Source organism: Myxine glutinosa, chromosome 12 (assembly GCF_964187855.1).
Source record: "Myxine glutinosa chromosome 12, kmMyxGlut1.1, whole genome shotgun sequence".
Lineage (NCBI taxonomy): Eukaryota > Metazoa > Chordata > Myxini > Myxiniformes > Myxinidae > Myxine > Myxine glutinosa.
In genome coordinates this window covers 109,564,451-109,592,444 of record NC_136272.1, presented here as the reverse complement: position 1 = coordinate 109,592,444, position 27,994 = coordinate 109,564,451, and positions in this window count along the sequence as shown.

Genomic DNA, 27,994 nt, shown 5'->3' with positions numbered 1-27,994 from the left:
TCTGTGCATCGATTGCAGACTCGTCGACGCCATTGCATTCCTCCCTCACAGGTGCATGAGCAAACCCCAATCCTAAAGCATTCAGCACAATATCCCATATATTATGACAAAATAATCGTGCAATAAATGAACGATCTATTAACAATATAGTTTAAGCAAAACCTAAAACGATGGTACAGAATTTACAGAAAAGTGTAAAAATAAACAAAATGCTCAAATTTTAACGAATACAAGAGCTTGGAGAATTTCATCTTTTGCTTTGCTTAATGTCAAGAAAAGCTGAGTGTTATTTCCAACTTTGAATGCAATTTACCGTTTGAAGAGTTGTGAAAAGAAAAACAAATTGGAAGGGAATTGACAATGGTGGGCTGAGATATTGTTCCGCAGTGCACCTGGAAAATGTCGATTCGATGCAGAAAACAGGTTGTTTGGCAGTGATTGGCCGCCATGATCTATCGAAAGCTTGCTGTTGCTGCTTGACATTAGAGTGAAAAATAAATTGCACGAATTTCTTCTCTTGTGATTAATTTCGCCACTTAACTTCCTATATGCCATCGATAGAAAACTACTTCCAACTTGTAGCTGCCTGAGGGTTCGTGACAAACTTCAAAGAGACTCTGAGATTACGTTGCTGAGAGAATCAAATCAAAGCAAAATCTGTTCATCATCCGTTCTTTTCCTTGATCCGTTCATCCATTTTCCTTTTTTTTTTCTTTCTTTTTTTGTTATCCGTTCTTTTCCTTGATCAAATTGATTTGTGGAAATATTTTCTTTCAGTCAATCTTTTCATAACACTCTTGAAATGTGATGATCCCCCACTTACCCACTCTGTCCTCTGCATGCTCTCACGCCCCCCACCTCCCCAAACGATGTCCCGTCTCCCCTCCATCCCCTTCCCCCACCACATCGTCTTGGGAGGGTGGGGTAGGGGATGGAGTAATATCCAGATGCAAAAGTCAGCCAGTGGAGCCTCACTCCTGCTCACGGAGGGTCACATGACCAAAGACAACAGCACATCATCTGATCTTGCATGAGCAGGATCGCTCCCCAAGGGAGCTGGTGTTTCTCGGTTTTATGGCGGTATGGTTATTGAAGCGTCCGTCAGTTTTCATCATTTATGGATGCTGCTTTTGTTTTTATAGACATTTATGGATGATGTTTCTCGTCGGAAGTCGTAAACATTTATCTTTTACAGATGGTGTACAGTACAGTGGTAAGTGTTACAGTGCATATTTTAAGCACTGCATGCTTACATATATAGTCGGACCTCTGTATCAGGCACCCAGGTTATCACAAACATTTTGAACATCTGTTTATGTTTTGCCTGTACTCGTGATCCACATTTCTGCAAATCCCAGATATAAAGAAACATCGCTTTGTCCCAGTAAGGTGAACACAGACACAAGTCCCGATATTCAGAAATCATTAAAGGGAACCTAAATGCTCTCACCACCTCAACGCTAACCTATCCCTTGATACCCTACAAAATATATATGATGTCTTTTTCCTATTTCCGATTTATAAAGTGGGTAATTTTTTGATTAAAAGTCGAACTCTTCTTCTTCTTTATGAATAGTCATGACGTCACAGCAGGAAGGCAACCGCGACTTCTGTATTGTCTAAGGGTAACATAAAGGAACGATTCAATTCAATCAACGATTCATTTTTGAATTTCTACAAATATACCAGGTGGATGCAAGCCTGGTGCTGGCTTAGCGGTTAGGGTGCTGGCTTGGGATACCTAGGATCCTGGGTTTGAATCCCAGACGATCGCTGAATTAACACCAGGGGGGTTGACTCAGCCCGCCATCCTTCTGAGGTCGGCAAATTGAGTACCAGCTCACTGGTAATTCCCTGTGTGTCGCAAGAGGCGAATAACAGGGTTGGCGTCAGTAAGGGCATCCGGCCATAAAACATTGCTTCAAAAAGGGGACCACGGTGACCGAAAAAGGCCAACCGCTGCTCTGCGGGGAAAAATGGCCTCTAAAGGTGGTTCATACCAGGTTGATGCGTCCTTGCGGGTTGTAGTAACACAAATCAAGATGGTTTCATGCTACACCAATGGCTGAAAGATCTGAGGTTTTCCAGAAATTGGACAAAGTTTGTCTGAAATACCCGCGTGGATCAGGCCGACAAAACGTTCGCTATTATGCTCGGGACATTTTACAGAGAACTGTTATGAAACAACAGAGATCTTGTGGTTATCCACCACAAATGAGAGCAATTAAGCGGAAGTAACAGCCGTCGCTCAAAACTGAAACACCATTTCTACCGAGCTACCAGCATACGAAGAGTTCAGATGCAAAAACAGATAAATCTTTGTAAAGAGTTTATCTTTGCAGATAAATCTTTGCAGACAATTTTTCAATTTTGGGTAAATTGACATTTTTTAATGTGCTTTCCTGGTATAACATATCAATTCCAAAAAGGGTGGTCCGATATTGGCGTAAGCAAACTAACACAAGGCCAGAATTTGACAAATATAAATTTGATAAAAAATTTATTATTTGATACTTTTCAATTTGTTTTGCGTCAAAAGCAGATAAATCCACAACCTGATTTTTTCGCAAAAGCAGACAAATCCATCATACACGTTCTTTGGTATTAAGGCTTCGCAGAATCACCAGAAATATGATAATAATCACGAATGCAATATGAAATAGTATTGATCTGAATGTGAAAAACATTTTCTGAGGCAGAGACCAGCACGGAGGTGATGCCAGCCAGCAGGCCGATGACATGGCTGGCAGGTCGATTATATGCCTGGCCGGTAGGGATCAGCAAGCAGGCAAGACAGCCGGCTTCACCCTCACCTGTCCAAACCTAATCAATCTCCCCACCTGATTTATCTATTCTCTCACCTACTCTGGGTCCCTCTAAGCTATATTAACCCCTTGTTCTTCTACTCTATGAATTAGTCAGGTTCACTATGTCAATAAATTATATTTCGTTCAAAATCATGGTAGATTAGCAAACCTATACATTTTTGGAAAGGTTATAGCATAAGGAAACTAAAAATCAATGTTTACATTTGGAGAGATACCTGTATGGCGGCCATTTTGGATTTTCAAAATGGCCACTGTAAAATACATATTTTGTTCTATTTCTGCCTCTAATTACCCTAAAAACTTTTTAAAATATACTAAACCTATATTTTCAGGGACAAGGAATCCAATGAAAGTATCAAATTAGTGCTATGGGGAATGGTAAGACACGAATCAAAGGTTTTGAATTGCAAAATACTGTCTTTATATTCGCGATAAGTTGCATAATCAAATACATGTTATCATTTTGTACAGGCAGTTAATAACATCAAAATGTGTCACAATAATTCATATCACCAAACATACACAGGCAGTCAGCAAAATCATATATACACATGCAGTCAGTATAACTTCACATCTACACAGGCAGTCAATGACAAAATATACACAGGCAGTCAATGGCATCAAACATACACGATTACAGAATATGCCATTTAGAGTTCGTCATCACTGTCCTGTGTGTGGTATCCGACAATATAGTCCGCATCATTTTCACAGTCCGTTCCACACAAGCAAAGGTCGGTCAAATTGATTGGCAAATCGAATTGGTCGAATGGTCGATCGAAGCGATTGGTCGAATGGTCGAATTGGTCGAATGGAATTGGTCGATTGGTCGAATTGGTCGAATCGAATTGGTCGGAATTGGCAAATGTAAACATTGATTTTCAGATTTTCCATGTAATAACGTTTCCAAAAATGTATAGGTTTGCTAATCTACCATGATTTTGAACGAAAAAACATAGTGAACCTGACTAAATGCACAAATTTTATTCATACAAATACACAATGTTAATTTTTGAAAGTGAATTGTGGTGGGGGTGGATGGGGGAGTCGGGGCGGAGGGGAGGGGGAGTACGGGCGGCGGGGAGGGGGAGTAGGGGCGCAAAGCTGAAGGTTCGCCGAAGGCGGTTAATACCCTGGCACTGGGGTTACTCCAAGTGGTCTAAATCTACTTTGCAAAGTTGGCCTCTAAAGACAGTCGCCGACGGGGCATCCTCTGTGGTGCAAAATCCTTCCTTGGCAAACCTGAACTCCTATCCACCTACAAGGTTTTCATCCAGAGCTTAATAAAATACTGCTCTCACCTCTGGGCTGGTGCCCATGGCTCACACCTTGCTCAGGTTGATGCCGTTGAACCAAGGTCTTCAAGATCATTGAAATGTCCCACAAAGGTGAGTATATGGGCCTATCTCGATGGTCTATTTCTCCATCTCCCTTCTGGTCTTTCAACTTCTGTCCTCTCCATGCATTGTCCCTGCACTTCCTCCTCGCCACGCATCTGCAGGACTCAGGCGGTCCACCAGCAACCCCCTTAAAGTAAAGCTCCCAAAATCCAGAATTCCAAAAATATGATCTTTTCTACACCCATTAAACCAGCCCTCCCCACCCCCCAAATGAACGAGGGTAGGGAAGCAAAGAGCCAGGCAACATTTAGGTATGTTATGGTGGTTCGAGTTATGAAAGAGGATGTGACCCTCGCAGCTTCTGGGCAGCCACCACAACACTGCAATATTAATATAAAAGTGGGTGAGGATACTGGAGAAGTATATAATAAGGCTGGTAGAGGACAATTGTATGGAGAGCAGTCGGAGTATACCAACAGCTGGCGAAACATTGCACTGGTTGGGGTTGCGGACATGGTCATTGTGGTGAGTGACCGCTGATGGAGACCAATTTCCGATACCCAAACTCTGCTAAATCTCTGTCCTGCAGTTCACACGTGCCTCTGGTCTGAGGTCCACAGTGAGCATTGCCTCCAGGTTTCCAACTCTGCTTGACCATCGTTTGATATTGTGCCTTGAATGGACATTTCTCTTCGGCACACAGTGCAGTCCCGGGCTGGTGTACTTGTCGACTTCCTGAGAGACTTGGTTACCTGTGGTCTTTTCCAACTCTCAACATGCCTTCGTATGGGGTCTGCACCAGCCATGGCAATGCAAATCAAAATCCTCCCCTTGTGTCATTGTGTATCCACGTACATGTTGTGATTACATGTGGAAAGTGTGTATTGTATCTTCATTGATGCAATCCTTGTTCCGACTGAAGCTGTGTGCAGTTGATTTGTCCCAACTGGCTTCGCACCAAACCTCGACAGTTTGTCTCTGTGCCGAGAGCTTTGTGCCACATCTGTTTGAGCCGGCTCTGGATTCCCATACGATTACTCCTGTTCTTGTGTAGTCAGACTGCAAATCAGCCATAGCTGTGCGAAGAACTTGCCTGGAATGTCAGACTAACTTTTTTGTGCAAATATTCATTAGATGAGCTGGGTATATAGATTCGGTATAACAATAACACTGAACACTACGAATTGTGTTCCCATGATGTAAAAGCATGTAAAACCTGATCACCCTCGCTGAGTCGTCGCAGCACCGTTGACCGATATTCCCGATGTACATCGTTGAGGAAGCAAAACCACTCGGCTCGTCCTTGCGACTCAATTAGCAACAAGCTCTATAGAATGGAAGACTAGTCTAAATCTGGCTGGTATCGTTCTGAGTTCGTGGATACGCAGAGCAATGGATGGAATCAATGTCCAGTTGATTCCATACATCCGGTCCATCAGATGTTTGTTTGTTTTTTCGTTTTTTTTGTATACAAGATCGAGGCTCGTATAAGAGCTAACATTAATGACAAAATCAAACAAACAGATACATAAGACGAAATAAAGGGAGCGGGAGACAAGATGGGGAGAGAGAAGGAAGCACGCAAGTACAACATTTGAGAGAGCAGGGACATCGGGAGATCTGTGGGAGGGAGAGGGCTTGGGGGGAGGAGGCATGGGAAGAGGGGTGGGAGAGGTAAAAAAAACAAAAAAAAAACATGTACATTGCTAGGACTTCCAGGAAAGAAGTCGGAATTTCAGAAAAGTGGACCTGGGGTAAATTAACGGGGGTAGAAAAGATCAAGGTTTTGGATGGGGGAAGACAAGAGATGGTGGTGAACAGCTGTTTTAAAGACCTGGAGAGAGGAGTGGGATTGAAGGGAGTGGGGGAGTTTGTTCCAGAGGCGGGAGAAAAGAGGAATGAAGGAGTGAAGGTGAGCAGAGAGTCTTGAGTTTGGCAATTTAACCATCAGAGGGTTGCTGGCAGATCTTGTGCGACCTGTAGGAATATTTGGGGGACAGAGCACAGAGAGAGCTGGGGGAGCTCAGCCGGATAGGAGTCGGTATCAAGTTTCAAGAAGGAGTTTCAAGAAGACCAAAGGCTCCTGAAAAGAATCTGACATGTCTGCTTGTTGGAACAATTTACCTACATAAAATTGCAATATTGTATGTACGAGTGACGTCCAAGGAGTTTGACGAACGAGACACTGACAATATATATATATATATATATATATTACAATAGAAGCAAATAATTACTAAGAAAAGATGTGAATGTATTTTATATTTGTAGACACGTGCCTCGACAAACCTTTTGTGGCATGTCTGGCTAGTTCATGGACCAAAGGGCCCAACTTAAGACTAGAAAATAATCAGCAAATGAGAAACCATCTTCGTTATCACATAGACTAGACAACTTACACATTATTTATATAATAATTGATACCTGCCTCTCATTGGCTATTAAAAGGTTTTGGAACCAGTTTTTATTGAATTGCAAACAACCTTTTTTTTTTGGTCAACATAGGCAAGGGTTGTGAAAGAGTTCGATCATTCAAGATCAAGGGTTGTTGATCAAGGGTTGTGCATCAGAACACGGGTAGACCAGAAAAGAGGGATCATGGTGACACATCAACAGCAGGGTAGAGGGACACTTGGAGGAAGAATGGGTGACGTGAAGAATGAGAGGCCTAACCAGCCGAGGCAAACAGTCGCACACAAGATCAAAATTACCAAACAGGAACGCAAAAGAGACGGCAAAGACCATACGACATGAACAAATAGCATTGGACAACAACGTACGGGAGCAGGTAGGTCCGGAATGGTTTCCTTGGCTCTGGGAGCATATAACTCGGAGAAGAGAAGAAAAGCTGCCACCACCGGAAACCGGAAGTGGAAATTAATCTGGAAGTGACTTTCTTGACATATTTCCAACATTTCAAGGTTGCAAAGCGTCATGGAGCAAAAGCCTTTCAACGATGTTTTTCATTGACATCTCAGAAGATAGTCAGGTTCACTATGTTAACAAATATAATTTCGTTCAAAATTTTGGGATTAGCAAACCTGGACATTTTTGGTATCTTCAGAGCATGAGGAATCCGAAAATCAATGTTGGCATTTGCACAGACACCTGCATGGCCGCCATTTTGGATTTTGAAAATGGCCGCCATAAAATACATATTTTGCGCGATCTCGGCTTCTAGTCAACCTAGAGACTTAATTAAATATGCTAATCCTATGTTTTCTGGGTCAAGGAATCCAATAAAGGCCTCAAAATAGTGCTCAGGATTATAGAAAAGCAACAAACAAAGGTAATTGAAAACCATTGTCTTTATATTTGTGATTTCACTGTATGACATAACATAATACATGATATTGCAAGTCCTTTGAAGTTATAGGTTGTTATAGGAAGTTATAGGTCGTATCAGATTGAACTATAAGTCCTATACACAGGATCTACGAGGTCTATACCGTTCAGGAATATGCTTTTACAGATCTTCATCACTGTGCTGAGTGTCATTTTCGCAAAGGTGTCTACGCAAATGTAAACATTAATTTTTGGATTCCTCATGCTCTGAATATTCCAAAAATGTATCGTTTTGCTAATCTACCAAAATTTTGAACGAAAAAACATAGTGAACCTGACTAAGAGATCCAGGTGATGATCTCATATTGGAACAGTAACAGCTGGCCAGGTGTTTCTCTTTCAGTGTATCGATACTTTCTGTGACCAAAAATAGTATAACTAATAAACAGTTTTGGTAATATTTTCATTTTGAAAACAATAGATAATCAATTTTCATCAATTTTCAATTTTCATTTCAATTTTCAAAAATTAAAAAAAAAATTTTTTTTCAAAAAAGAAAAAATTTATATCGATTTGTGTGAATGATGAAAAAAACGGCCTTTTCTACCGAAAAAGCTCAAAGAAGAGCAAACAAATTGAAAGCTTGTGAAAGAACAACAAAGCCGACTATTTTCAGATTAGTACAGGCCCTTGGTTGACTCGGTGACGTAATGCTTATAGAATCTGCTCTGAGTCTGGGAGGTCAGCGGTTTGAACCGAACCCCATCCGAGTTATACCAGACATTAAAAATGGAACGTGCTGCTTGCTTAATGCTCAGCATTTAAAAAGGATAGATCACGGACAAACAACCATAGGTTGGCACCCATTGCACAGGCTTTATGGGCCTAATGGCCTCCTCCTGATTGAAGTTCTCATTGTATTATCCTCGCTGACGAAGTGTAGTTTTACCACACCATAGTTAACCCCTCCAGGGCTTCAGGTTATTCCCCCCTCTGGATTAAAAATTCAAAAGCAAGCGACATACCGACATCGCATCTGATCCCCCATCCCCATCCATGACTTTCTCTACCCTAATTAACCCTTTCCTAACCCAACCCTTTTACTGCCAGGTGACTGTGTTTCCTCCCATTATCTCTGTCTGTCCCATTTTCCTGTTTATTTCCTTGCTTGCTGTGCCCAACTTTTGTCCCACTGCCAGTTTGTTTCCAGTTTACCCCGTCTCCTCATTATTCTATAAATCTTCATCTTGTATACAAAAATAACTAGAAAGGATAAAAACATTTAAAATGAAAATGTGGGCCGACGGTCATCTCTTGAGGTTGTAGTTCAGACCTCTGCTGGTTTTGGGTGACCCCCCTGAGAGCTCGCCTGATCCCCTGGGAGGCCCCCCGATGCAAAATTGAAAAGTCTAAGACTGTGCGATCCTGCAGACCATCGACCAGAAGGGCTGTATCTGGTTTTTAAAGCAATCTGTTGGTAAACAACAGACGGACGAGTAGAGATCCCAATTTTCAGGGGGGAAACTCCCCTCTCCCCCCTTGGAATCCCCATGATCTGAAATATAAGAATCGAAGCCTGAGCGATTGCGCCAGCTACTGTCTCGTATTTATGTGTCACGGAGATGATAAGGGAGGAGTAAACCAAAAAAAGACAGAACAAGCGGGTATAAAAAATGCGCTGTGCCCCAAATATATTGTTACGGATCTGGTCTCGGGGGTAAAACGGGGAATAGGTTGGAATAGAAATCTCAAAGTGCGTGTTAATAAGTGAAATCCTATAGTCCCAAATGTTCCAAAGCGAAATCCCCCAAATATTCCTACAGGTCGCACAAGATCTGCCTGCAACCCTCTTTGGTGAAATTGCCAAAATCAAGACTCTCTGCTCACCTTCACTCCTTCATTCCTCTTTTCTCCCACATCTGGAACAAACTCCCTCACTCTCTTCAATCCCACTCCTCCCTCCAGGTCTTTAAAACAGCTGTTCACCACCATCTCTTATCCTCCCCCATCCAAAACCTTGATCTTTTCTACCCCCGTTAATTCACCCCAGATCCACTTTTTCTGAAATACCGACTTCTTTCCTGGAAGTTCTAGCAGTGTCCATGTGTTTTATACCTCTCCCACCCCTTCCCATGCCTCCTCCCCCCAAGCCCTCTCACTCCCACAGATCTTCAGTTGTCCCTGTTCTCTGCTGTTGTACTTGTGTGCTTCCCTCTCTCTCTCCCCATATTGTTTCCCTCTCCCTTTATTGTATGTTTTGTGTGTCCGTTTTTTTTTTGTGTGATTGATGTTAGCTCTTACACGAGCCTCGATCTTGTATACAAAAAAAATATATTTTAAATTCGTGTGAGAGATAGTGTTCAGCACGTGCTTGGAGATTCCTCGCCTCCCCGCCCCAGTGTTCGTGTCTAAGCCCTGCCTTTCCCCATTCCCGACATTCTTGAACTTTCCCTGATGTACAGTGGTCTATGTACTTTTTCATTCTGAGCAGTTTGCAGCCACTAGTGACCCACAACATGGTATTTATGGACCCAAAGATTGCAACGCATTAGCGACATGCCCCTACATGGACACCATCGGGCTCGAAGCCAACGGGCTGCCCCATGCGTGGAATTTATAGGCTGCATTAGCCAATGTGCACGTGCCATGGGACGTGCCATGGGAGGGGGGGGGGGGGGGGAATAAAAACGTGCAAACCACGAGGGTCTCTCTTGCTTATGGGTCCTACTACTAGTCATCGGTTGCTGTCCATGGTGCTGCTCAGTGTGGGTCTCCCGGCTGCAGTTCTGTTTCGAGGTTCATGGTGCACTTGCAATGTCGTTGGACTGGCACACAAGGCTGACAACAGAAACATGTACATTACATTGTACATACGTGGGGCACTCAAAATGTTCTACGGACAAAATACATCCAACAAACGCCAACTTTTTAGTTTCAACATACAAGTGTAATAATTTGTAAGCAAATATGTTTTTTTAGATATATAATATTTAACAGGCCTTGGGCTCTTGTGAGTATGTCGTTCATATAACCTTTTGAATGCCCCCATCATATTTCCTTATTACACTTGTTCAATATTTTATCATTTTCATTTTATATCATCTGACATCAGATTTTTGAAAATTGATGCCATCCCTTCCTGCTGCTTGTTGTATTGTTTAAATGGCAGATATATGTTTTAATAAGTAAGACCTTTTGTAACGGATTGGTCAGTTTGGAGTTATTATGTGACGACTTAGCTCATGATGCTGAGATCGCAGTTTCAAATCCCAAAGTATCAGCCATGATCATTCCTGAGCTTTTGGCATTGCAAAGCTAACCTGGACATACGATCCTCTGCCATTCCAAGTTATTCCTTAACAAACCAGAACTACCAAGTCTACAAGGCCTTTATCTGTAGCTTAATGGAGTACTGATCTCCCCTATAGACTGGTACCCCAGCATCACATCTATCTGTCCTGGAATCTCACATTATCAACATTATTTCAAATGACATGTCCAACGCTTTTATATCATTGCCCCAAAAACGCAAAGCGAAAAGCGGGGTTAAGCAATTGGTTCACTTTGTCTGTCTGTCTGTCTATAGACATCATTCTATGATTGGGAAACGACATGATTTCAATTGAATGTTATATTTTGTACACTGGAGAACACGAATTGAAACATGAATCCGAGAGAACACGAACCTGCAGTTTATCAGTACTTTGGCTCTGAATTTGACAAATTGTACAGAATCTCGCCCTGATCGCACATGCACACAGAGGAGTAAGGTAATTCTTTACTCTGTCTGCCTGTCTGTCTGCCAGTGAAACAAAATTGAAAATCATTACAAACAGGAAACTTACTGTTTTAGGGATGTCATAAAGAACAGAAACAACAGGCATGAAGAACTAATGTAACGTGTTAAATAAGGTGGTGTAAAAGACACAGCATTAACAGCAGTAAACTTCCAATTAAATTTTTCTACAATTTTTAAAATCTTTCTTTTATTGAAATTGATATACTGTATTGTATGTACTTGATCATTGTAGAACAAAGATTCCTTATTGGCACTTTCAAAAACCTTTCATTCAGCAGTATTTGTGAAAATATTTATGTCGTTTCATGCCCCGAGGGCAGAGTAGTTGTGATATTCAGCATTCAGGCAAATATGGCGGCGCCTAGCACCATTTGTTCAGTGCAAAACACAAAGCAACAGTTGAAAATACTCGTCCCATGTCTTTTTACTCAAGACTGCATGGGGTAAGGGGTTCTATGAACTCTCTAGCTTTATTTGCTTTCCACGTGTGTAATCTTTCCAAGTTATGCAAGTATATAATCACTAAATCGTTTGCAACATTTTTCAGTCAAGCTCCACTGGCATGACTCAAATAATTGCTATAGACTTCTTCATCGCCCCACTCCTTTACAGACCTCTTGTAATTTAGCTTTACAGACCCCCCCCCCCCCTTCCCAAAAGGTTTCCATTAATACAGCAAATTGTCCATTTCATCAAGATTAAAATTGACGATCTTGATCAAAGCTCGGGTCAATAGGATAAAAAATGACGATTTTTCAGATGAAAAATGATGATTTTAGAAGTTTGACCTTGAGTTGACCTTTGACCTTAAAAATAGTTGATTTCCCAATTCAGTGAGGCACTCACTATACAAATGCTGTTCTATTTTCAAGTCAATCGAATGAAAATTGATGGGTTTTCAGATGAAAATTGATGATTTTGGAAGTTTGACCTTGAGTTGACCTTTGACCTTTTGACCTCAAAAATAGTTAGTTTCCCAATTTAGGGACTCAATGTGCAAATGTTGTTCAATTGTCAAGTCATTCGGATGAAAATTGATGGTTTTTCAGGTGAAAAATGGCGATTTTAGAAATTTGACCTCCAGATGACCTTTGACCTCAAAATCAATAGGCTTCTCAATTTTGTCGACCTCTATAACTTGGTGAAGATTTGTGACGATCGGTTTAGAATTGTGACCTGTACGCCGGTGACAAACAAACAAACAGACAGAATAACAAACGCAACCGACCAATATACTTGAAAAATTTTGCAAGTAATAAAACTGAGTTCAGGCCTCAATTCTCAAACAACTTGATAGCCTTGACAAATAGTCGTTTCAGACTCTAGCGTATTTCAAAGCAAGCAGTTTATAAGAATTCGAGGGAAATGAAAGCTCAGAGCGAATGCAGGAATGAGCTTCTCTTTCGTTTTGGTCTTCTAAAATGTGATCGTCACCATGACATTCTTCCTCCTACCCGACAATCTGTGTCTCGATATAATATGCAACTCAGGAATGCTCAACATCTTGACCGACCTCGGTATAAGACTCGAAGATACAAGAATTCAACAATTTCTTTTTTGACAGAAATGCTTAATTCTGTTACAGTATGTAGGTGCATATAATCAATCACATGCATATAATGTGTTTGTTGTTCTTCTTAAGTTTTCTGCTATGTTAGGTTATTTTGTTGTTTGAACTTGTTATATTTTTTATTGTTGTTTGATTATGTATGTTTGTTTATTCCATACACTTATTTTGATACATAATATTGTAACGAATTTGAGAAGTGTAACGGTTTTGAGAAGGGTAATGGTTTTGAGAAGTGTAACAATTTTGGAGAAAGTGTAACGAATGTGAAAAGTATGGTTTTGTTGTGTGTAACACCCTCGTAATGTAAATAATGGTCGCAGCCGTCCTCCTAGTTAATTCCATGAAACTTACACACAGGCCACGATATATCTTTTTAAATAGTTTATTTCCTTATTCTATGTAGGCTAAATATGTGTTTCCCACTAGATTGACTTTGCATTGTATCAAACGAAATAAGCGTAGGCCCCTTTCAATTTCCCCAATCATCTCCACTCCCCAAAGTTCCTTTCAAAAGCGGTGCGAGTGGTGTTGAATCCCGCAAGCCGCCATTGCCCATGTGCTCATCTCGGAGAAGAGGGGGGTAGGAGCCGCCAACTCACAGGCGTGGCACGTCGTCATGATCAAAGGAGGAATCGGACAGCCCTAACAGCCAACCAGCACCGCGGTTAGCGACCCGGTAGGCGTGCCCTCGCAGCCGGCGGCTTGATTCCGCCCCGAGTAATAAAAGCGACTGGAAGGGACTGCTTCACCAGATGACATGAGAGATGAGATGGGAGATGACACAGAGATGCGCGCAGAGATGAGATGGGAGATGACACAGAGATGCGCGCAGAGATGACATGAGAGAGGACATGAGCTGTGAGCTGTGAGCTGTGAGATGAGAGACGCTCCAAACCAAAAAGGAGAGATACTTGGAGAGGAACCCAGCTTTGGAGAGACGCGCTGAGAGGAGGGAGACGGCTCCACCAGAAGGAGAGGAGCAGGTGTGACCGAGCCAGCGCGTGACGTCTACAGCATCAGCAGCGTCGACGCGACCGAGGGTTTTCCCGCCAAAAACGCGAAGAATTGGGACCTGCTACCTCCAGCCCTGCTTCTTGCAGGGACCTGACCCTGCCTCCCTCTCCAGCAACCCACCTCCGCCATTCCTGCCTGCAATTTCCCCCGTGTAAGTGTGAACGTCGTCTGTCTTGAACGTTGTCCTGGGGTTAAGTAAATTGAATAGTATAAGTTAACGATTCACTGTGTGACTGCTTCTTCCATCCATTGCTTGTGTGTGTATAATAAATCTGTTCTTCCTCCGTATTCTGTCTTCTTCTCTTTTCCTTCTCTTTCGGTCGCTTTAGAGGTTTCCCGATTGAATATCTGTGGTGCGATCTGGTCAACGTCGGGTGGAATCGGGCCAATTGGGGATCCTGTAACGGTCGCGGTTGGACCATCCGCTTGGCCCATCATAACATCTAAACCGCGATCCGTAACAATTGGTGTCTGGGAGTGGGATTCGAGGCCCGAACCAAATTTTTAAAACGTGTAGAAAAAAAAATTTTTTGGTCAAAATTACGAGCTGCCGAAATTTTGTTTTATAAAACCCGAATTTTGAGATCGCGTCATGGACAATCAAGGCGATCGGATGTCGGTGGGGGAGATAGACGGGTTAGGGGTAACCCAGGACTTAGGGGAAGAAAGGGAGGAGGAGAGCAATGAGGAGGCGGTTGAGGGGGTATCAGACGCACAAAATGGCGTCCTCGCGCACGAGGCTTCAGGCGCGCAAAATGGCGTCCTCGCGCACGTGGGTGTAGCGGCACCAAATTTTGCCGCGCCCGCGACCGTAGCAGCGCCGCCGTTGGATTCGGACCTTTTGTTGCTACAAATCGGGGCCCTTATGGACAAAATGAGGGACGAAGCAAGGGCTAATAGTGAGCGATTGGAAGGCAAATTGGGGGTAATGAGGGACGAAGCGAGGGGTACCGGTGAGGGGTTAGACAAGAAATTTGGGAAGTTAGACAATAATTTTGAGGAGTTAGACAAGAAATTTGGGAAGTTAGACAATAATTTTGAGGGGTTAGACAACGGGATAAAAGAGGTGAAAAATGGGTTAATGGGGTTAGAAAATAGGATGGAGGACAAATTGCGGGAAATAGGGGAACAATCTGCCAGGGGAATCAAACGAATGGGGAACCAGATAGAGGAGGTGCAAATCGGGTTAGAAAGTAACCTGGATGCTCAGAGGGATGAATTGGGACAGATGAGGGTGGCATCTACAAAAGAGATGGAGGAGATACGACGAGGTGTAAGTGAGGAGGTTTCGGGGCTACGCGAGGAGGTAAAGCGAGGTGAGAAGCGTATGTAGAAAGAGGTGAGAAATAATACGGCGAGGTTACAAGAGGGAATAGAAGATCTGACGGAGGAGGTGGAACAGCTGACAGAGGGACAGACGGAGTTAGTGGAGCAGGTTCAAAAGAACACTGCAGTACTCGGAGGGTTAAAGGCGACACAAAAAGAAATTAAAAACGAATTAATAGAGACACAGAGGCAATGTCAGATGGTACGTGAGGGACTGACAATGAGGGTGGACGAGGTGACAGAGATAATGGAGACAAAGGACCGGCAGGTGAGGATGCACATAGAGACGGTCACGGTAGCCTTAGAGGACGAACTTGAGGAGACGCACCGGGAAATAAGAGAGGTGAAGCAAAAATTAGAGGAAGTGGAAGAAGAGGTGAGTGAAATTAAGAAGGGACGGACAGAAACTAAGAGGGAGATAAAGGAGGAAGTAATGGAATATGTACAAGGTCGGTGCTCAACTCATAATGTGATGCTCACTAACCAAATAAAAAGTTTGCAGGTGGCAAAAGAGGTGCGGAGACGAGGTGCCAAGGTGAGTGGTGAAATATTCGGCAATGTATATGATGTGAGGAAAGCTTCAGTCGGCTTGGGGGTTGATTCGGACCCGGGTGTTCGTGAGAGGCCATTGGTGAAGTGTGCGACAGGTCTGGTGTGCGAAAAAAGAGGTGTGCGAGAATGTCCGACCATGGGGTGTGTGAGGAAAAAGTGCGCGCCGACCAGTGAGTGTGCTGTCGAGAGTGAGTCGGTCGTAGCACGTGTGCGAGGGGGTACATGGAAGCGCGGTGTGGTGAGTGTTACGGAGGAAGTAACGGAAAAGTGTGCGCAAGAGGATGCGCGAGAAAGGTGTGTAACGGACGGGTGCATGGAGAAAGCGCATGCTGTCAAGAGTAAGGGAGAATGCACGCCTGTGGTGAGTGTTACAGAGGATGTAACGGGAGAGTGTGCGCGAGAGTGTGCCCGAGAAAGGTGTGTAACGGACAGGTGCATGGGGAAAGAGTGCGCTGTCAAGAGTGGAGGTGAGAGTAGTGAGAGTGACACGGAGCGTGAGTTGGTTATGACAGGTGAGCGAGGATGTACACCTGGAATGGAAGGATGCACACCTGGAATGGTAGAGCGTGTGTGGGAATGCACACTTGAGTTGGTCGTGAGGCACGTGGTTGGGTGTGCGGGTGAGAGCACACCTGTGATTGTCACAGAGGAGGTGACCGAGGAGGGGGCGCGAAGAGGTGTGTTGGTGAGGTGTGCGAGCGACGAATGTGTGCCAAGGTGTTCGGTGGTCAGGTGTGTGACCAAGTCTGTGAGCGGAATGAGTGTACCGAGGTGTGTAAGGAAAGGTACGAGGAGCATGGGAACAGCTGGAGGTATGAGCAAGAAAGGGGTAGCGTATGCGGGTCAGCATGCAGGTGAGGCATCGACGGTAACCGGGTTAGCGGTTAGAGCGACTTTTAGCCGAATCGGGCCCTCGGTGCATGCCGGGCTTCGCGTGCCGCGAGAACCAGCAGGGATCCGAGCCACGGCGGGTTCGAAAGGACCGCCGTACGCGATCCACGCTGGGCCTCGCGTGGAACGGCCGCGTCCGGGCTCCACTAGGCGGAGCGGGCAGCCCGATAGGAAGGGTCGTCATGGTGACCACTTTTTATTGAGACGTTCCGGCAGGTCGAGATCGGGAAATTGGATGGCTCCGCGCCGAGGTGGTGCGTGGGATCTCGGCACGGGTAAGCCCCCGTCCCTGCACCGAGTGCCGGACGCATCCAGCCGCCGGCACCAAAGAACCCGCGTTCATTGCTCGGCTGTACGAAGCCGAGCTTTAGAAGGGAATTGGCGCACCGAGAGGACCTAATAAGTAGACAGGTGATGAGGATAGTGTTTTGGCCCCGAAATTAGGAAAAAAAAGCAAAATTTGATGATTGGTACGGTGATTAGCGGTAAATGGCAAATTTTTATTGGTTGGATTTGGACGAGCGAAATTGATAGTAGGACCTCCCCGATGTGGTGGGATGGCAAATCCACCATCCCTCACAGACGGTGGGGCAAATGCGCTATAGCTTATGGGGTTAATGGCAGTGAAAACTAGCCCGGGTGGGTTAGGATATTGTGTGTAGGGATCTAGCGAAGATTGACATTAGGTAACGTTAAGGTTTAGTTAGTGACTGATACCTGTAGTGGGGACGCAGGTAGATTAGTATGGATGATAATGACGTGGGAGTGCAATAGTTTAAAGGGACGACTGGGAAGCGCAAGTTTCAGAGGGGAGTAGTTAGATGAGATGATGCCGTGTGTTTGAGGATTGAACAGGTGTGATTGCACAGGTGTGCAACTGAACAGGTGAATGGAGCAGTGTATGAGGGAGTAGTGGTGATTGCGTGTTGTGCTGACCAAATGGTCCAGGAAGAAAGGAGGGTGCAGGTGGCACCAGGTGTGAGGGCACAGGTGTGCAACAACAGGTGTATGTGGCTGTGTGGAATAAATGGTAGTGTGGAATAAATGGAGTATTAGAATGGATAGTCGTGGAGTGAGTATGGTGGGAATTGTGGAGTGGAGTGGATGGTGCGAAGGTGTGAATGGGGGAAGAGTGGACCCCCATCACGGATACCCGGGGCGGGTAGTGTAAGTGTTAGGTAGAGGGTATAGGTAAATTGTGGTTGGATATTGGCATCTGTGGTGCGGGTGGAAGAATGGTGATTGGATGGGTGCATTAATGTTGTGGAAATGGCTGGGCGTGTAGCCTGTTAGTGTGTGTAGTTGGTTTGGGCACTCCACCACTGTGAGGATGTCGGCCAGGTGAGGCCGCAGGTGGGCTCTGGGAGCCGGTAGTTGTGGATGGGGCCCGAGGATCCGGAGGACGGACCCGGGTAGCCCAGTGCCAGAGGGCACCAAGGGGTGACAGAGCCAGGAGGGGCCTTCCCAAATTAGATAGTTTAGGTAAGGAGCTAGGTAAGCTCGGGTGGCAACTACAGTGGTGGAGGTGTGCAGGTGGGTAGACCTGCTGGGAGAGCTACACGTCGCAGCCCAGAAATTGTGCGAGGGCACCGGGAGATGAATCGGGGGAGTGAGACCCCAAATTGAGAAGCACCACAGTTTGGTCAATGGGAATTGGTTTTTAGAACCCATAGTGTAAGTTGGCCAATGGATTGGCAGGGAGAGACCCCGGGTAGTGTAAAGTGTGTTAAAATCATTTAGAGGATAGTTAGGATGAAGGATCTCCTCGCACCATCTGCATCCACTCACCTGAGGTGACAGGAACTCCACACCATGCCATGTTTTGATTATTTTTTACTGTGCAAATGTTTGGATTGTGAGACGCATCATGACGTGGGTGTGACGTTGTGCTTGATGTTCCATCTCTTCCTCCTTATGAGGATTCATGACGAATTGGGTGATGGCAAATTTTGGATAGTGGGATTGTGGAGACGAATTTGGTGTAGAAGGGAAAGATGGGGAAGACAAGACGTAGTGACGAATTTGTAAAGGTGTAAATTCTTGTAAATATGGGGTAAGGGCAAGGGTAGTGTAGGTGACAGGGGGGGTGACGTACGGTAGGGACGAGTTTTTCTCACTTCGCTCTCCGTACGCACTTCACCCTGCATTGCCTTTATTGACGTGTACCCTTGTGACCTTACCCCTCGCTCATTTGCCTTCCCCCCTTTTGTCTCCCACTTGAGGACCTGTGCGCCATTGGGTGCCGAGCGGAGCGTGCGTGAGGTGGCCATTGTGCGCACGAGATTCCCAGAACCAGCATGCATTGCGTTGATGTACCACTTTATGGACCGCTGTTCTGCGGCCAAGTACCACTTGATGGACCCCAGGTTCTGGGGCAGGGCACCTCTGTTGGAGACCGGCCATAGTGGCCAGGGAATCTTGCTTGCGGACCTCAGTAAGGTGGCACCTATGCCAAACAGGTGGACCACCCTTAGTTGGCCCCTGAGGCCCTAAATAAAAATGGACACAAGTTGTGCTTTTTATTATTCCCAAGTAGGCCGCATGAAGCCAGAAGACGTCGGGAAGAACATCGGCCCAGCAGAGAAAGAGAAGACCACCACCAGTTGTTTTGTTGTGTTTATTATGAACCGTGGTGACTGTGCACCGAGTGGTGCTTTTGGTGCTTTTGGTGCTTTGTGGTGCTTTTGGTGCGTTTGGGTGCTTTGGTGGTATTGGTACTGGTGCATCGATGCAATGCGTGCTGTCTCCTCCCTCCCAACAGGAATTTCTTTTTCTTGTTCCCTAAAAAGAAATAAAAAACACAGGTCCTGGGTTGCGTTGTAAATAAGAAATAACGTCATTGTAAATAATGCTCCCCACCGTAAATGTATAGTTTGAGAACAATTCCGTAATTCGGTTAGCTGTGGGCTTGAGTCTGTTAGACAGGGTGCAATGCAATAGGGGGACATACTTATTTGTGTTTTAAGATTGTCACACTCAGGGTCAGGTTAATTGTAGAGGGAATTACACCTACGTGTCACACTAAGTTAAAGTTTTGTAGGCCAGAGTCCGGGCCTGAAGAAAGGAGGGTGCAGTGTAACGAATTTGAGAAGTGTAACGGTTTTGAGAAGGGTAACGGTTTTTGAGAAGTGTAACAATTTTGTAGAAAGTGTAACGAATGTGAAAAGTATGGTTTTGTTGTGTGTAACACCCTGGTAATGTAAATAATGGTCGCAGCCGTCCTCCTAGTTAATTCCATGAAACTTACACACAGGCCACGATATATCTTTTTTAATAGTTTATTTCCTTATTCTATGTAGGCTAAATATGTGTTTCCCACTAGATTGACTTTGCATTGTATCAAACGAAATAAGCGTAGGCCCCTTTCAATTTCCCCAATCATCTCCGCTCCCCAAAGTTCCTTTCAAAAGCGGTGCGAGTGGTGTTCAATCCCGCAAGCCGCCATTGCCCATGTGCTCATCTCGGAGAAGAGGGGGGTAGGAGCCGCCAACTCACAGGCGTGGCACGTCGTCATGATCAAAGGAGGAATCGGACAGCCCTAACAGCCAACCAGCACCGCGGTTAGCGACCCGGTAGGCGTGCCCTCGCAGCCGGCGGCTTGATTCCGCCCCGAGTAATAAAAGCGACTGGAAGGGACTGCTTCACCAGATGACATGAGAGATGAGATGGGAGATGACACAGAGATGCGCGCAGAGATGAGATGGGAGATGACACAGAGATGCGCGCAGAGATGACATGAGAGAGGACATGAGCTGTGAGCTGTGAGCTGTGAGATGAGAGACGCTCCAAACCAAAAAGGAGAGATACTTGGAGAGGAACCCAGCTTTGGAGAGACGCGCTGAGAGGAGGGAGACGGCTCCACCAGAAGGAGAGGAGCAGGTGTGACCGAGCCAGCGCGTGACGTCTACAGCATCAGCAGCGTCGACGCGACCGAGGGTTTTCCCGCCAAAAACGCGAAGAATTGGGAGCTGCTACCTCCAGCCCTGCTTCTTGCAGGGACCTGACCCTGCCTCCCTCTCCAGCAACCCACCTCCGCCATTCCTGCCTGCAATTTCCCCCGTGTAAGTGTGAACGTCGTCTGTCTTGAACGTTGTCCTGGGGTTAAGTAAATTGAATAGTATAAGTTAACGATTCACTGTGTGACTGCTTCTTCCATCCATTGCTTTTGTGTGTATACTAAATCTGTTCTTCCTCCGTATTCTGTCTTCTTCTCTTTTCCTTCTCTTTCGGTCGCTTTAGAGGTTTCCCGATTGAATATCTGTGGTGCGATCTGGTCAACGTCGGGTGGAATCGGGCCAATTGGGGATCCTGTAACGGTCGCGGTTGGACCATCCGCTCGGCCCATCATAACATCTAAACCGCGATCCGTAACAATATGTACATTAATGTAATTTTATATGATTGTTATTATTTTTATATGCATTTGTAAGTTTTATGAAATACTGTTTTATTATTGCAAACTTGACAAATATCACTCTTCGGACTGCCTTGTCCAGTGTTTAATGATTTCAATAAACCGAAATGAATGAATGAATGAATGTTAAGTATGTGCTTTGAATGTGGAAATTTTAAAAATTGCCACTGATTAAGAAAGAGAAAACTGGACTTGGTTAGGATAAGCCATATTGTTTTTCAGTTTGTCCTGATGGAATAAAGAAATAAAGGGAAGACGATGTTTTTATTGGAAATTACGTTTATCATAAACTTTAAATACATCTCTGAGAGCGTATAAGGTTTACCAAACATTAAAAGGAAACGATCCTGGTCAAACCATATAGTAACTAGAACAGCACTCGGTGGAGCGCGTACCTTCACCAGGCTGAACAGTTTACGTTTTGTATTCGATGGATCTGGATCCGGACCTGACCCAAAATCGAAATGACTTTTTCTTGTCACCTAACCAACTCATCCACCAAGTTTTGCCACAAGTCATCCACAACTTTTTTAAATGTCTTGCTATATATTGTTTTTGTCCCTATCACTCAATGGTGAAGAATCACTTGAAAAAAATTCTCGAATCCGGATGCAGATCTTCACCATAATCTAATCATTTCATCCTGGTCACACACCCAACCTGTCCGCCAAATTTCGGCCGAAGCTGCCCACAAAACCTTTTGACATATCCTGTTCACAAACCGACAAACAGACAGGGGTGAAAACATCACCTCCATCCACCTTTGGTGGCGGTGGTAATAAGACGGGGTCCGATTTTAAGGTACGAGTTGGACAGCTCAGGGGTGAATACACACACTTATAGGCCATTCTGTCAGGCCCATGTCACAATGCACTTTGGAAAAGCCAACTGAGATGTCATTCAGGAAAGATCAGTCAATGTACCTGTCTCCATGACATACCTGAAATAATCCATTGGGTACATGTTAGGTGAACTAGTTTGTCATAGCAGCAATTGTACTTCGTTATTTTGAAAAATAATCTGGAATGTTTTGGTTGAGGCTGGTTTGATAATGTTCATTGGATTGAGTTCTGGCCTGCCATGCCAAAAGTCATTGCCTAAAGTGTAAAGCTGTGCAAAACATTCAGCAAATATGCATTAAGTGTTTATCAAATACAGTACGGGTTGAGGCAACAATGAGAAAGAAAGGTCCTCCGCCTATACGTACGAGATATAAATCCAGTTTGGCGTGCTGACACTATGGCATTAATCAATGAATTTCCTAGAATTCCCCCAAATTTGCGATGATGAAAACAAGAAATGGCCTTTCCATCTGGACCATGTTGATCAGATGAGCATTATTGGATCCGAGCAACGACTTATTCAAACTCTGAACTATTTACTTTCCTCTATAAGTCTATATTCTACAATATTTTTCTCAACCATCACCATTTCGCAATTTGGAAGAACATTCGCCGATTGTAAAATGGTGTTCTCTTACAGTGTGTATCAAAAAAAGGTTAATCAGAATTCAAGGGGTTAATATGCAAAGGTTATTTAGTTTGACAATTTACATGTGGTTTACCAATTACGAGGAGATCCTCAGCTTTCCATTGATGCCTTCCATGCATCATTGATGTCACACATGACCGAGTACAGGTTCATTGAAAATGACAAGTTCAAATCGCATTTTTACAAGTTTGGCTAATCGGTGCAAGACAGTTTGAAATGGACGTATTACTTGTCGACTGCCAAGTTGATTATGTGAAATTGTTAAGCGGGTCTGGTAATCGTCGGTTGCATCATCCTTTGTTTAAGATGGGTATTTAAGATGGGCCGACAGTGTATGGGTTTAGAGACAGTCTGAGTCATTGAAAAGATGGGTCAACTTACGACTGAACAGCAGACCTTCACGGTTACAACCTTTCACCAAACTGGAAGTTTGCAGCGAACTCGTGATGCGTTCAGGGAACGTTTCCCAGAACGGGAGCCTCCAGCAGCCAAAACCATCTGGGCGAATGTTAGAAAATACCAAGAGCCTCAACCGCAACAAGGAGAATTCTGGTAGGAGGCCCACTGGGCGGTCGGAAATGAACATTGCAGCAGTAAGGCAGCAAGTTTTGGAGCATCCTAGGGATACTAGCGCAAGACAAAATGGGACGGGATTCCCTTCGGCAACATTCAACCGAATCACAAGACTGGACCTCCACCAACATCCATATCGGATTCACATCCAGCATCAACTTACATGAGGGGATTTTGCCAGGAGGCTGGTGCTTGCCAGATGGTTGATAGCACGTTGTGAAGCAGATGTCAATTTCCTGTGCTATCTCGTTATTGGCGCCGAAGCTGCTTTCGCCATGGACGGCAAGGTCAATACCCATAATGTTCTTGAATATACACTGACAGGACAACCCCCGGAATTTAATTTTGACACCAACATGAATCGACAAAAGTGGACTGTTTGGTTGGGACTTTGTGGAAGTGGTCAGGTGATCAGACCATTTTTCTTTCAAAGCAATGTCAATGGTAACAGGTATCTGCAGGTGATCAATGATGAAGTTTTACCGCAGCTGGAGGAGAACTTTGAGCGACAGGTTCGTGGTGTCTTCAGATATCTCTGGTGGGTGCAAGACGGCACCCCAGCATATTGTCTTATCGCTGTCCGAGATCGACTGAGGGAACTCTTTGGAGACCGAGTCATCGCCCTCAACCATGCAGTGGAATGGCCGCCAAGATCACCTGACCTCACACCATGTGATTATTTACTTTGGGGACATTTCAAGAACAAGGTGTTTGTAACTCCTCCCCGTGATCTTGACGAATTGCAGGGCCGTATTCGACATGACGTGGATGCTTTGCGCAATGACCCGGCTATGGTGAGACGAGCAGTTCAGGGCATGCTCCGCCGCTGTGAGCTTTGTGTTGAAAGGGGAGGTGGACATGTTGAAGGTGTGGGTGCATAAAAGCCAATCATTTCTCAGAAAAGTTCACATCTGACGTTCATTTTGCACCAATTATCCTGACTTGCATCGATTAGCCAAACTTGTAAAAATGCGATTTGAACTTGTCATTTTCAATGAACATGTACTCGGTCATGTGTGACAGCAATGATGCATGGAAGGTATCAATGGAAAGTTGAGGATCTCCTCTTAATTAGTAAACCACATGTAAATTGTCAAAATTAATAACCTTTGCATATTAACCCCTTGAATTCGGATTACCTTTTTTTTGATACGCACTGTATAATTAATGATCTTCCCATGTCATCCAAATCATTCCCACACAAATCTCTATTGGCCAAGATTTAGAAAAAGACAGTGAAGTGGGAGATGTCGTCCTTTCAACGCTGTCCTCTTTATCTTCAAGATTATGTATATAATCCATCCTCTTATCTTAACGATGACGATAAATTGCTGAGCCACATATTGGCCAACATACTCTGATGCCATGAGTGGTCATGTTGGCTGATTTGTTGGCTCGATAAAGAGAAGCGATGGAAATAGTATCGGAAATGGAACATCTTTTTCTTGCAGTCATCACTTGTAGAATTATCTCAGAATCGCAGGTGAAATTCATTGTTTGCTGTAAGCAGAAGGTATCCTGCATCACCCAGGTGTGTTGAATCTAAATAAAGGGAGTGGTGAGCATTAGAAGTGTGTGTGTGTGTGTGTGTGTGTGTGTGTGTGTGTGTGTGTGTGTGTGTGTGTGTGTGTGTGTGTGTGTGTGTGTGTGAGTGTGTGTGTGTGTGCGTTGTTGGTTGTTATCTCCATATGTGGGTTTCAGAAGGTGGAACTGAGTCTTGCCATGTCTCAAAGTATCAACCTCTGTTTCAGTAAGGGATCATGATTCATGGACTGGTTTGTGAAGTTGTATTATTACCTCTGGTTTGTGAAGTTGTATTGAGGTTATGTTTTCACCCCTGTCTGTTTGTCTGTTTGTTTGTCCGTTTGTTTGTGAACAAAATATCTCAAAAAGGTGTGGACGGATTCGGACGAAATTTGGTAGAGAGGTAGCGTATGTGACTGGAGAGAATCGGTTGAGGACATAGAGGAGTGGAGGAGTATCGTGGTGAAGACACGGCAGGAACTTGGTGCCATTGCACCTCATTTCTTAAAACAGGAAGAGGAGAAGAACAACAAAAACAAATTACATTCCCATATAACTGCCATCATCATGGTGCTATGCTAACGAAGGTAGTGCATCTCAGAGTACGTCACGCGTTGTTGCATTGTTGGAATTGCATGAGAAGGTATAAGAAAGTCTTAAAGCCTATATTAAATTTATATAAATGGATTTTGTTTTAAAGATAATAAATTATTCATTGTATTAAATTGAGATAAAAATGCTTTCATAGTATTTTTTTCACAAGAAGAGCATTAAAGCCAAAACCCCAAAAATACTTCTGATAAGGTTTGGTCTCCAGAAGAAAAGTGTCTTGTCTCTTGAGACCCCATAAACCCCCTAGCCCATTCCCCCCATCTTTGCACCCATAGTTTGCATGTTTGCACCATCTTATAGGTCCATATAAAAAACCAAACCTCCAAAGCCACAGTTTTTATGTTTCACTCATCTTCCAGGTGAGCAGCTTGAATGCACACTCCATGGTTACCTTCTTGTGAAAGGAAAAACGTTTCATCTAGCGGTGGATAGAGGTCAGATTTCATTGCCCTTTGAACAACTGCCGTGAGCTGAAGCCCCGAGATGCACAGAGAAAGTGTGTTATCTGGTTAACCAAGTGCGAGTTCTCTTTGATGAGTTAACCTCTTCCTCAATGAGGAAATTGCTTTGCACCTTGCCTCGGGGCCAGGCGCCCTCAATTAGAGGAACTTAGCACCATAGCAGATGGTTTCCCTTTACCTGACACTGCACAAAATAAAGGAATATGGCAGCCATCTTTACAAAACGCCAGTGTTAAAAAGTAAGACCATCAGTGTAAACTTTTGATATGGCCCGTTTGAATTACAACATATTGACTTAGTCTTAAATTCATAATGACTTTTTAAATATGTATATATATTTTGCCTACTGTGATGCACACAACATGCTTTTCACCAAACCCTGGCAGATTCCTTCGTTACATGTTTAACTTTCGGCCAGTTAATGATCCCTTTACTGTCTGCACTGTGCTCGGTGAGCTGGCCCACTCTTTGTTGGTGTCACCCCTAGATCGCAGTGCCACCCACATCGGTCCCAGCCGCCTGGGCCAATGTGTTTTTGCCATGGAGCGCATTCACCCTGCACTGCCAGGTCAATGCGTATTGATGGCTCCCATCTTCCCGCGCCCTCTGAAATTAACGAGGGGACCCGGGCAGGCGGCAGCATTTCCGCCCCATTGCCTGTTAAGCTGCCGGTAATGGTCGGACATCTGTTGCCTCTTGGGCAGCGTTTCGGGGCTTTGCGTCGGCACAGGAAGGTGTGCCTCGGGCCTGCCTCTCTCGAAATGACGGTGTGTCCAAAACTTTTTGTGGGCAGGCTGAGCATCATGTGTAGGTGACATATTCTTTCTGAAACTTTATAATTAGTTATTAGGTAGACAATTTAGCTCCTTCAGATTTACGGTTAAGAGTCACAACATGCTTCTGCAATGATAAGATATCTTTGAGTTGGCATTCTTCATGTTGAATGTACTTTTAAACTTCGCTATATTCCCTCTTCTTATGTATTTTGGGAATGGCAAACCGAGTACAGCACCAACATTTTTACGGAGGATTAAGGAAAGCCTCAAAATGTTCATAAGCCAGCCAATTTCACCTCGATAGTCGGAAAGGTAAATGAAAGTACAATTTGGGATGAAGTAATAATATCTATAACGGATTCATATTTTTAAAACGAATTAGCCTGGATTCATAGATTATGTCATGGTTAGCTATTGTACTCGTTTGTTTTTGATTATGTAGAGTATATGTTATTCATGAAGTTCATTGCAAATCATTGCAAACATGTTATTTGTGAGGCGAAGCATTCCTTTATCCAAAAGAAATGTGACAACCTCTTCTCATCTTCTTCCACGAATAAATCTTTCTGGTCCTGGGATAAAAGTATCCCCAACAACTTCTGTCACTCTACTTTTCGTTCACTTTTCCGTTCTGATGATACTATCGCTGTCTCTCCGACTGATAAAGCAACTCTTTCTGGTTCTCTTTTCTCCTCTAATTCCACAATGGATGACTCCAACATTCCATCTCCATCTGATGCACCCCTTACCAATCATATGCCACTCCCTATAGTCTCTCTTCATGCAGTCAAAAAAGTACTCCTCTCTCCAGACACAAGCAAGGCATATGGACAAGATGGCATCCCTCCTCGTGTCTTGAAGGAGTGTGCTTCAGAACTTACTCGTTTGTTTCGTTTTTGTTTAAAAACCCAAAAATTTCCTCTTTCCTGGAAACATTCCTCAGTACAGCCTATTTTCAAGAAGGATGATCATTCAAACCCTTCCAACTACCGTCTCATTGCTCTGACTTTTACTATTTCCAAAGTCTTTCCCTTCTCAATTCCCATTTCCTCAAGCATCTTGAATCTCACAGTCTTCTATCTGACCATCAATATGGCTTTCGCAAGGCAAGAGCTACCAGTGATATCCTTTCTTACATTACAAATGTCTGGGCCTCTTCTCTGACAGATTTTGGGGAATCCTTTGTTGTAGGCCTTGATATCTCAAAAGCTTTTGACAGAGTTTGGCATCGGGGTCTGATATCCAAGCTTCCCTCTTTCGGCTTTCCTCCTTCACTCTGCTATCTCATATCGAGCTTTCTCTCCGACCGCTCTATCTATGTAATTGTTGATGGTTCAACATCTTCCTCCTTCATGATCAACAGCGGTGTCCCTCAGGTTTCTGTCATATCTCCAACACTCTTCCTTCTTTTTATCAGACCATCTTTCTTCGACAAATAACCAAATGCATTCGTGTGCTGATGACTCGACATTACATTCCTCCACATTTTTCCAATCTGCCTGCCCCATCTTCCCTCACTCGATTTACATCTCGTTTCA